Below are 12,813 nucleotides of genomic sequence, written 5' to 3'. Positions count from 1 at the left end.
AATTACATTAGCATTACAATCATTTTCTCAGATTTTGGGAAAATGTGAATTTATTAATATTTCAAAAGGTTTTTGTTCTCCAAACCTCTCAAACTCTTTCCTCCACAAACCCTTTTTTCTCCTCTTCTTTTTCCGAAGCAGTCCCGACAATATTGAGGATGACTTTCGTCACCATTTCTGAGCTTCATTCATGCATATGCAGACATCTCAGGCCAGCAGCATATTTCTTGGTCAATGGCATATTTCCTGATTCACAATTGGCTCCAGTCTGCAACTCAAGGATGACCATTGTTCTGAGCTGCATTGTAGACTCAATCTACAATCTACATTCAGATATGAAGATTGGTTGCTGTTGAAATTAATATTTGCTGTATTCCATAACTCCTGAATACGCCCTTACAGAGTAGCCTTGCCAAATGCTAAACCTAGCTCCTTATGATCTTGCACCTTACTGTATACATACCCACACTGCACCTTCTCTGTTAGTGTTACACTTTATTCTGCATTCTGTTATTGCTTTACCTCGTACTACCTCAATGCACCATGCAATAGTTTATGCAAGAGAAGCTTTTCAATGTTTCTTAGTATATATGACAATAATAAACCAATCCCAATTCAATTCCATTAATTCTGAGGGTTAACTCCATTTAGAGAAAAGTCTTGCACTTTTTGCAGGTGTATTTAATGTGCCCAGTGTGAGTGCCCCTGTTATCTTCTTCTGCATATACCCCTGGCTGGAACTTATTCTCTGGTGGGTCAGATCATACATGGTCTAACCTGTTGCCTGCGTTGTCCACTCTGCTGGTTGTAGGACTGGGCTAATCTTCTGGAAGGGCACAGCACTCAACTGCCTGAAAGCCTTGGTTGCACACCCAGAGGCCTTGCCTACAGTACTGTCCTGACAACCCTGGTCAACTTATGCCCCCAAATGCCTGTTTTGCCGATAATCAGGGATATCTTAAAGTAGATGAAAGTAATTTAACATATTCAAAATGTTAAAAATATAAAAGTAAATTTGAATAACACTCTAAGCTACAGTTAATCAATAAAAAGCATAAATAGACAGAGAAAAGGGGTCTTGAAGTTAGGATGGAAAAGCAATCCCCCGACCGTCCATCATAACTTTCGTGGAAGATCTGTGGAAAATGTAGATAAAAACTTGAAGTATCCATTCCTTTTGATTATCATGAATTTTCTGCTGTCATTGTGATTGATGAACAGGAAAACGTGTCGAATTTCAACTCTGACACTTTATTTAGCCGTTAATGGTGATATACTTGTCTGTTCTACCTAAAGGGATAATGCTTTAGGTTTCTGAGAATACGCAAGAGTATCCACAATAGTTAATTACAAGTTTTCTCTTGTTACCCTGAAGGACTCTGCATTGGAGCTGTGTTTAGACTATTATCTGCCTTATGGAAAATACATCTTAAACAAATATAATTAAATCATTCATCCTTTCAGATATTCAAGAAGCCTTGACAGCTATTCCATTGTTGATATTCTAAGATATAATAGCTTGCAATTCAACTTTCAGAATCCATTAAAACAGCGGCTTTCTAGTCACCAATATTCCCACTAACACCAGAAAAATTGCTCTGTTTCTAATCAGCACATTTGTCCCAAACATGCAGAACCATTTGTTAAAGCAACCCTAATCGAAAGGTAGAGTTATTTGTGCGCATTTGATTGAAATTTTACTGACAAAAAAATTATATTAATGAACAGTGAGCCTACTTTAATTCAATTCATTAGTTAGAGCCTTTGACTTTGAGAGAAAATTATGGAGGGGAATACATTTTGTACAGGGGGAAAAGGGAAAAAAGGACTTATTTTTCTGATAACATTGCATTTAATCCCTGTTTATTGAGGTATCAATCTCGCCAATCAATGTGAGATTACCATTTATATAAATCTTAAATTATTCATTTTTCTGTTGGTTCAATTCAGAGTGCTCTTTTGCTCTTATCATTTGTTTGATAAAGTCAAGCATTTTCAGTTACTGGAAAGAAAACTTCAAGCCAGTGCATTAAGTGGTGATTGCAATAAGGAATAGTTGCATTTTCAAAGCCACCTTGGTGTTTACTCAACTGGCATTTTACCCCTAGAGTTACAAGTCACATGACTGACTAGAACATTCTATTACGTGTCCACAAAGAAATGATTGGACTGTAATCATGGCCAAGTATCCACATTTTAGAAGCCTAATTCATAAGCAATTTTCATGGTTGCTATGATAAAAAAATGTCGGCAGCATTGATTTTAAGTAAGCCTTTGAGAGTAAATATCCATTTATCACGACATATATAGTTCAAGTTTGAGTTTATGAGTGTTCTTCTGGGGTCAAAGTGCAAAACATAAAACCAGCAGTCACGCACATACGGCACATATAAACATACAGTTACAAAAAATATCAAAAAAATATAGTCCTAGTCTCTGACTGTCATGACCTGTAGATTGATGGTGTATGGATGTTGTCCTGAAGCCACTTTTCTGCAAAAACAGTCTGCAGCAATTCCTTATATCATGCAGTCGCAGACGAACGTAATCCAGTTTGTCTTCCACCAATTGCACACCAATAGTAGGAGCCAGCCTCCAACCCAGCACAGAATCCTGCATCGGTGACCTCAACAGGTGACCCCAAAGCATGAATGAGGGCCCGGTCCGTGCCGCAACCAAGGCCATGCTGCTCCCTTGCTGTCGGTCTCACCAATGAACCAGTGAACTGGACTCGCAACATTCTACATTACCAGTGCCCAATGCGATCACAGCAAAGGCATCCAAGACAAGCAGCCGCACCATCCGTTGGGTTGCGCGCCGACTTCCTGTCCGAAGGAGGCTGCCACGTGGCGCGTGACAACTCCGACTCCACCGCTATCCAGCAACGCGCTAATGGGGTAGACCTACAGCAGCTGATAACCAGCACTGTTTTGTGATTGTGAAAAAGGATGAAGAATTTCGCTTTTGGTTGGACCCAGAGAATATCCCATAAATAAAACAACACAAAAATCCAAAATTTTGCATGTAATTTAGACTTGGCATCAGGATGTTCACTAAACCATAGCTTCAATAAACTGCACCCCCACCCCTACCAAAGGAGGCCTAACATGCTGTACCTCAACAGGAGTCTAATATTAGATTTCCCCATTGAAAATTTCAGATCTATTTTTAAGGTACTAAATGTCTAGGTGGACTATTTTTCCTCTACCTTAACCTTAAACAGGAAGTAAGAACTTGTGTACCAGGTTTCAGTGGGAGACCAGTGGAATGAATCCTAGACAAAGAACCAAGTTTAGTTAGATACCTAATAAATGCCTTGGATGTAATTACAGAGGTTGTTTACCATGATCAAGGCTTCAGGTTCAGATGCACCTACTGATCACGTGTACATCAAAGCATCCTGTGAAATGTGTTATTTGCGTTAACAACTAACACAACCTAATGAAGTGCTGGGGGCAGAATATAAGAGTCATCACACATTCTGTGCTAATTTAGCATTGCCACAATATCCAGCAGAACAATGCAAGCAACAACAACAGCAAAACTAGCCCCTTGTTTTCCCCTCCTATCCACCCAGCAAGTCAAACACGTAGACAGTCATCCAACCCGGTACAGGCCATCTCCAGGCGTTCAGCCTCCAGTGAACATCAGGCCTCTGACTTCCCCCAGTTGACTTGCAGACTGACAGAAATTGGAACTTTGACTTTCAGACATGCTGACCCAGGGGCTTCAAACACTGGGCCTCATTTTCCGGACGCACTGAATTTGGTCTTCGACTTTCGGGCTTTGATCTTTGGTATCAAACACAGGACTCACCAATCAAGGAACCCTAAACTCCAGGCCTTAAATTCGACATTCATATGGACTTCCAATGCTGGGATCCGCCAACCTTGGGGGATAACCACCTCTTGTCCACTGGGCCTGCCAGTCTCAATCTTGGATGCACGGGTATCACAGGTTTACGTTCTTCTGCGTATCTGACATCTCTCCACGGGGATCGCTGATCTTTGACTACAGTGCTCTCTGACCCGGACTGCAACCGACCGCTGTTTCTGAATGAATCATTGTTTTTTTTTTGGATGCTTCCGGCAGGACAGGAAAAATTTCCCTTACTAATCTACTTTTGGCCAAAGTTCAAAGATTGTTCTGGGTGGGGCATCATTGATGTTGCTTTAACAATTTGGTTCAAAGGTTTATTTATTAAGAAAGCATTCATCTTCTCCAGATAGCCACAAAATAAAGAAAACCATGGAAGTCAGTCAAAGAAAAATATCAGCTCCCCTCCCCACCCTGTGCTAAAGGTAACAAATCATGCAACACCATTGTCAAGATGACAGGGGAAGCACTGAATACTGCACTTGAACTCCCTTTAAGTTTGACTAATGTGGAGACTCTAACATGTAACATTGATCAAGGAACTCCAAAGGAAACAAATTCCAAAAGGAAAGTTTTGGATGAATGATTGTTTGGGATGAATGTACAATAGTCCACAAAGCAGCCACTGAAGCATTAGATTGAACAATGCAAGATCTTTGACACAATCATAAATTAATGGGACCGTAACTTCAGTGCTAGCTGGAGATTTTCATCAAACACTACTAGTAATTCCACAAGTTACTAAAGTAGAAGATTTAAAAGCCATTATTAAAACATCACGCTTTTGGAAAAAAAATTGCACTTGAAGACCAATATGTTTACACATTTGACATGCGATCTATCTGTTAGAGACGCAAACACGAGGAAATCTGCAGATGCTGGAAATTCAAGCAACACACACAAAATGCTGGTGGAACGCGGCAGGCCAGGCAGCATCTGTAGGAAGAAGTACAGTCGACGTTTCGGGCCGAGACCCTTCGTCAGGACTAACTGAAAGAAAAGATAGTAAGAGGTTTGAAAGTGGGAGGGGGAGGGGGAGATCTGAAATGATAGGGGAAGACAGGAGGGGGAGGGATGGAGCTAAGAGCTGGTAAGTTGTTTGGCAAAAGGGATACAGAGCTGGAGAAGGGAGAGGATCATGGGACAGGAGGCCTAGAGAGAAAGAAAGGGGGAAGGGAGCACCAGAGGAAGATGGAGAGCAGGCAAGGAGTTATTGTGAGAGGGGCAGAGAGAAAAAAGGGAGAGAGAAAGGGGAGAGAGAAAAAAAAGGATAGATAGATAGATAAATAAATAAATAAATAAGGGATGGGGTAAGAAGGGGAGGAGGGGCATTAATGGAAGTTAGAGAAATCAATGTTCATGCCATCAAGTTGGAGGCTGCCCAGACGGAATATAAGGTGTTGTTCCTCCAACCTGAGTGTGGTTTCATCTTTACAGTAGAGGAGGCCGTGGATAGACATATCAGAATGGGAATGGGATGTGGAATTAAAATGTGTGGCCACTGGGAGATCCTGCTTTCTCTGGCGGACAGAGCATAAGAGAGTTTGTTTTGAACTTATTCAAATTTGGAAAGATGCAATAGGAATAATTATAATGGAAAACTTGGCCAAATTACTATGTTACTTCACAATCTGCTGCAAGCTGTTTCCCCAAATGTCACTCAATGCCACTTGAATCACCAATGGCTGCATGAAAGAGCCACTTCAGTATCAAAAAGTTAGCTCAGACCATGAGTGAAGAACCTCTTTTGATGCTTTCTAGATAATCTGAACATTTAAAATCTATTGACACACATCAATTTTCCTTTTTCCTTTTGCACTTTTAAATTCTCTGTCACCACCTGGTGTGTCACCATATCATCTTAAACTCACAGAAGGAGCTCCAATCATGCACTTGGATCCACCAATACTATGCAGGGGCTCTGGACTATCAGTTCAAGAATTACTACCCCATACATCTCAGGTTGCATTAATAGTATTAAGATAAAATACTGTTTAGATTAGCTTTATTTGTCACATGTACATTGAAACAACAAAACATAGAGTTATATGCACCATTTGTGTCAACGTTTGCAATGTGCTGGGGGCAGCTTGTGATTGACGCCACGCTTCCTGTGCCAAGGTAGCATGCCTACGCCTCACTAAACGTAAGCCTACATCTTGGGAATGTGGGAAGGAACTGGAGCACCTGGAGGAAACCCATACGGCCACTGAGAGAAGGTACAAACCTTACACTGAGTGATGGGTACTGAACCCCGATCAGTAATTGCTGGCACTGTAAGGTGACTGTACTAACTGCTATACTATCATGCCGCCCCATACACCTAGAAAAGCTATTGGGGAAAATGCCTTCATATCTAGGACATCAATTATCCCATCTGATTTACCTTTTCAATTCAAGTCAATTCAGTTCCCTGTTCAGCTTAGTTTCGCTGTGAGGATTAACAAGGCACAACTACAATCATTGAAAGATGTTGGCCTTAATCTCGAAATTCAATGCTTTTCCCAAGGTCAGTTCTATGTCATTGCTCCAGAGCTAGAGATAAAAATGAGCTGAATATTTTTATACCAGGTTCAAAAGAAAGAAACAACGTGCAGACTGTGGAAAGCAACACTGAAATCAAGAAAATTATGCATCGGTAAGTAGCTATGTAAAGAGAAATATACTAAATATAATGTTTGTATAATATCTATTTTCAATATGTAGGTTTTTATTGGTAACTTTAATTAAACTACATAATTTTACCCCCCCCCAACTATAATATTCATGGACTAATTATGCATTTAATTTAGATTTTATTTCATTTACAAGCAGTATTTTAAAAACCTATTGCATGGAAATTAATGCAAACAACACATAAAACCCTAGTAATGACCAATATCGCAGCTAGATACCAAAGATGGTCTAGTTCTTGGGTTCAGATTCTAAATTGAAGAAAGGCCAAAGTTGAAAGTAAGTTTATTATCAAAGTACATTTATATCACCATATACAAGCATGAGATTTATTTTCTTGTGGACATACACGGTAAATCCAAGAAACACGGTAGAACACAGATCACACACAACCAATGTGCAAATAACAGCAAACTGTGCAAGTACAAAATAAAAAGATAATAACAATAATACAATGAATAAGCAATTAATATTGAGAACATGAGATGAAGAGTCCTTGAAAGTGAGTCTCTAGGTTGTGGAATCATTTCAATGATGGGGCGAGTGAGGTTGAGGTTGAAGTTGAAATTATCCCCTTTGGTTCAAAGGCCTGATGGTTGAGGGGTAATAATTGTACCTGAACCTGGTGGTGTGAGTCCTAAGGCTCCTGTACCTTCCTTCTGATGGCGGCAGCAAGAAGAAAGCTTGACCTGCGTGCGTGGTGGGGGTCCCTGATGATGGATGCTGCTTTCCTGCAACAGCACTCCATGTAGATGTGCTCACTAGTAGGGAGGGTCTTACCTGTAATGGACTAGGGCATATCCATTACTTTTTGTTGGAGTTTCCACTCAAGGGCATTGATGTTTCCATACCAGGCTGTGATGCAACCAATCTATATTTTCTCCACCACACATTGATAGAATTTTCTCAGAGTTTTAGATGTCATGCTAAATTTTCGCAAACTTCTAAGGAAGTAGAGCTGCTGCCATGCCTTCTTCTGAATTGTACTGGCATGCTTTGCCTCTGAAGTGGTAAGACTGAGGAATTTTTAATTGCCGACCCTCTTCACCTTTGATCCCTTGATGAAGATTGGCCCATGGACCCCTGGTTTCCTACTCCTGAAGTCAACAATCAGTTCCTTTGTCTTGCTGACATTGAGTGAGAGGTTCTTGTGGCATCACTCAGCCTGATTTTAGGATCTGGCAAATGTGGATTAGGACTGGTTGTTTTCTGGCAAATGTGTTCTTGATATATGGGAGGCCTTCAAAGGTGAAATTTTGAGAGAAAAAGCTTGAATTTTCCTGTCAGAGTGAAAGGCAAGGATAACAGGTTTTGTGAACTTTGGTTTTCAAGAGATATTGAGGCCCTGGTACAGAAGAAGAAGAAGGAAGTCCATGGCAGATAGAGGCAGGAAGGAACAAATGAGGCACTTGAGGAGTACAAGAAATGCAAGATAATAGCAAAGGACAAAATTGGTCCTTTTGAAGATGAGAGTGGTCATCTATGCATGGGAGACATTATACTGATATTTTGCATCTGTATTTACCTGGGAGACAGACACAGAGTCTATCGAAGTGAAGCAAAACAGCAGTGGGTTCATGGAGTCTATACAGATTACAGAGGGAGAGGTATTTGCTGTCTTGAGGCAATTTAGGGTGGACAAAGGCCTGACAAGTAGGCTATTGCAAAAATTGCAGGGGTCCTAACAGAGATATTTAAAACATCTTTAGCAACAGGTTAGGTACCTGAGGATTGGAGGATGGTTAATGGTGGTCCACTGTTTAAGAAAGGCTGTAAACATAAACCAGGAAATTTAAAGGCCATGAGCCTGACATCAGTAGTGGGAAAATTATTGGAAGGTATTCCAAGGGACCAGATATATGAGTATTTGTATAACCAATTTTACTAAGTTTTTTGAGCAAGTTACCAGAAAGTTCTCAGAAGAGCCCAAGCAGTTCAATCACTCATACCAACAATAAGAGAAAGACAACTCAGATTCCTAGGACACATCATGCGGAAAGATGAACTAGAAAAACTCATACTCTCTGGAAAGATTGAGGGGAGCAAACCTAGAGGAAGACCTTGGCTTACGTACATCAAAAGCATAGCCAGGTGGCTACACATCGAGGAAATGGAAGTCATCCAAAAAACGAAGGATAGATCTAGATGGAAAACCATGGTCACCAAAGTCCACATCGGATATGGTACCTAGACAGACAGACCAGGAAAGCTGATGAAGGCAAGACAGTGAATGTTGTCTACATGGACTTTTGCAAGCCCTTTGACAAGGTCCCACATGGGAGGTTGGTCAACAAGGTTCAGTCATTTGACATACAGGATGAGGTAGAAAATCGGATTAGACATTATCTTCACAGGAGAAGCCAAAGAGTGGTAGTAGATGGTTGCCTCGCTCACTGGAGGCCTGCGACCAGTGGTGAGCTACAGGGATAGATGCTGGGTCTATCGATGTTCGTCATCTGTTTCAATGATCCGGATGATAATGTATGAAAATGGATCAGCAAAATAGTGAATGACACTAAGATTGAGGGTGTAGTGGACAGTGAGGAAGACTATCGAATCTTGCAGTGAGATCTGGACCAACTGGAAAAACTGGGCTGAAGAACGACTGGTGGAATTTAATGCGGGTAAGCATAAGGTGTTGCACTTTCTGAGGACAAACCTGGGTAGAACTTACATGATGAGTCTGGTAGAACAAAGGGATCTGGGAGCAGGGATCCATAATTTCTTGAAAGTGGGGTGACAGGTATTTAGGGTCATAAAAAAGCTTTTGGCACATTGGCCTTCATAAATCAAAGTACTGAGTACAGGCGATGGGATGTTCTGTTGAAAGTGTATAACATCGTGAGGCCTGATTTGGAGTATTGTGTGCAGTTCTGATCACCAAAGTACAGGAGATAATATCAATAATATTCAAAGAGAGCAGAGAAAGTTTACAAGGTTGTTGTTAGAACTTGAGGACCTAAGCTATAGGGAATGGTTGAATAGGTTAAGACTTTTTCCCCTAGAATGTCAGAAAATGAGGTGAAATTTGTTAGGGGTGTACAAAATTATGGGTAAATGCAAACAAGCTTTTTCCAGAGGTTGGGTGAGAATAGATCTAGAAGTCATGGGATAAGACTGAAAGAGGAGCTAAGGATGGCGCCAGGGGGTGACCTCTTCAAGCCATTTGTGAAATAATTTAAATTCTTCTTTGCTTTTGACGGTGGTTGGAGTCCTGCGATCAAGAGCTGCACTTAAACTGCAGCTCTTCACGACCGTGGGTTCCCACTTTCGGAGCTCACCGAGTGGCCATTATCAATATCTCCAGGAGCATGCTGGCAGATGAGTGGCCCTGTGGACGACCCAATTCCTCGCCAGTGTCGCCAACTGAAGCATCGTGGGAGACTGGATCATTAAGAGGCTGTTGGGGGGTTGGGGGGCCTCTGCACTCGAGGGATCACACTCTCTCCCTCGATAGTAACAGAGAGTATGCTGCCGATTCTCGAATTGGGGGAACTCGAAATAAAAACGACTGGGCAGACTGTAACATCAGAACAGTGAGTTGTTGTTCTGCCCTCTCGCTGTTGCAGGAGTGATACCTTTCTCTCCCTTGTTAGTGAGAGAGAGAGCTGTGGTATGTCAGATGAACAGCAGGTTTTTTTTCATGAACTCAAGATCATGGTCTCTTTGGGGGTTTTACTGTTGCTTGCATGGCAGACAGTGAGGGTCTGATGCTTTTACTGAGGCAGGAGGAGGGAGGGTTGATGCTTTAGCTGCTGTTTGTGGGTGGGGGGGAGGAAAGGGAGGCTTTGGGAATCCGACATTTTCCCATCATTCATCCTTTGGGGGTTTTTCTTTTGTTTTGTGGATGTCTGCAGAGAGTAAGAATTTCAGGTTGTATACTGTATACATTCTCTGATATTAAATGGAAACACTAAACCATTGAAGGGGAGGGAGGAAACGTCGAGGGAGGGAACGTCGACTCAGACCACGAGAGGCCTGCGTCGGGCATTTTCATGCCTTACAAGGCGCAGATTGGAAGTCTGTGTGGGGCGCCACTCCCCACACAGACTAGAGCAATGTGTGATTAAGTGCCTTGCTCAAGGGCACAAACACGCTGCCACAGCTGAGGCTCAAACTAGCCACCTTGAGATAACTAGACGAACGCCTTAACCACTTGGCCACGTGCCCAACACAAACCATTGAAGATGAAATGTTAAATGGGAACATGAGGGTTAACTTCAACAGAGGGTGGTGAGAGTGTGCAACAAGTGGTGAATGCGGGTTCAATTTCATCATTTAAGATAAACTTGGATAGGTACATAGTAGTGAGGAGTATGGAGGGCCATGGTCTGGGTGCAGGTCGATAGGACAACCAATTTCCCCCGGGATCAATAAAGTATGACTATGACTATGACTAGGTTAATAGTTCGGCACTGACTAGAAGGGGCTGTTTCTGCGCTGCAGTGATCTGTGACACTACAGCTTTGATATTTGTATGTTGATGCCAAGGTTCCATATTTCTAGTATTGGCATTACAACCTATCCATTGAATAAATGGCACCAAAGGAGCTCGGTGATTGTTACTCATCGGAATTACTTTGCCTGTTTATTGCAGAACATGAACATCAAATATGATGAAAATGAATATTCATTGTCATTTTTATTGCTTGCACCAAAGGTACTATAATTTCCACAAGATTCGATGAAGTTAGCACTGGTTCTGTCTCATTATTGTTAGTTTGTTCAGTGCTAGCCGTAATGCAGCTCAGCCCTTAGCATGTGCCAGGGAGAAAATTTGAGGATTCCTGTGTGTGTGCTATGAAAAGCAAGAAAATTAACTTATACTGGAGACAAAATCAATGAACTAAGAACAAATTAAACAACGTTGTGCCATGTGAAAAGGAGTTAAAATGGGTTACACAAGCTAAGTATATTGACTAAGGGATGGGAAATGGATCTTGAAATGGTATGTGAATAAATGGACATTGATTCCGAAATTGTGGATGTATTTACAATAGGTCCATGTCTTTTGATAAAGGTGGAAATGTGAAATGAACAGAACGTGATCATCTAATCAATGTGAAACTACAATTAACACTGAGCCAAACTGGAAATGCGATGAATTCCCCGGCCTTCAAACAAACACATTTAATTGCAGATTGATTTGCTCCCTTTAAAAAGGAGATGGGCTTGCATTCAGGATTGAAGAAAGAAAACAAACGTACAAATAATCAGGTATGCAGCATGAAACTGAAATTCTGGGGAGATTAGTTCAATGAATAATATTGACCTGAATTTAGTGCTTACAATGGAGTTAGCACATGAACAATTAAATGTGAAAGACCAGAAGTGCTGTTCCTGCTCTTTCACACCATATGTAGCTTTGCAGCTGTTCAAGATGTTTCCTAATGAATCTTGATGTAAAATATCTCAAACTTTTTACACTTCATTGCATAGGTTAAGGTGAGATTTTAATGGTATATTAATCCACAATTACTGCTTAGAAGCCTTTCTAGTTATTATAAAAATCGTAAGTATGTTTAGAAATATCTGCTGCTACCCAGAAGAGTTCCTCTTGCCAAGAGTCATTTTGTCACTTCATAATTTTCTATCAGTCACTTTACGTACAGATATTCCTGCACCGAGGGGTCACTTTATGTAAATACGATCAGCCTATGTATGTAAGCTAATCTTATGTACTTGCATACAGTTACACTCAAATAGTTACTAGTATATTGTGTTTCAGAGAACTGATTTTATATTTATTGTATTCTTTATGCTTATTGTGTTTTTTTATGCTTCACCAGATCCGGAGAAGCAATCATTTTGTTCCCCTTTACCCTTGTGTACTGAAGAACAACCGCAAACAGTCATGAATCTTGAATCTTGAAATCCCTTTAATAACTATTGAAGGAATTTTAACACAAACTTCAATTATTATTTGGAAATGATCTTAAATTCATTATTTTTAAAGATTAGTATGTTTCAGCTTTTACTTTAAACTTGTGCGTTTGAATCACGTGCCGGGAAAAACGAATGTCAAAGTTTGCATGTTAGGGGAGTGCAGTGATTAGCACAACACTTTACAGTGTCAACGACCTGCCGCTGCCTGTAAGGAGTTTGTACGTTCTCCCCGCGACCGCGTGAGTTTCCTCCGGGTGCTCTGGTTTCCTCCCACAGTTCAAAGGCATACCGAGTGGTAGGTTAATTGGGCATTGTAAATTGTCCCATAATTAGGCCAGGAATAAATTGGGGGATTACCGTGCCATGTGGCTTGAAGGA

General features: G+C 41.0%; 1 long non-coding RNA gene across 1 annotated transcript in view; it reads right to left on the bottom strand.

The window, feature by feature from the left end:
- Positions 1-4,019, bottom strand: part of LOC134355979 (uncharacterized) — a 31,312-nt gene extending 27,293 nt beyond the window's left edge. The window contains exon 1 of the long non-coding RNA XR_010020243.1: positions 3,817-4,019. This is a non-coding gene — a long non-coding RNA (uncharacterized LOC134355979). The remainder of the gene's footprint in view (positions 1-3,816) is intronic.
- Positions 4,020-12,813: the final 8,794 nt, after the last annotated feature.

Source organism: Mobula hypostoma, chromosome 13 (assembly GCF_963921235.1).
Source record: "Mobula hypostoma chromosome 13, sMobHyp1.1, whole genome shotgun sequence".
Taxonomy (NCBI): Eukaryota; Metazoa; Chordata; class Chondrichthyes; order Myliobatiformes; family Myliobatidae; genus Mobula; species Mobula hypostoma.
Note: the sequence above shows the minus strand (reverse complement) of the source record. Positions and strands in the feature narration are given on the sequence as shown.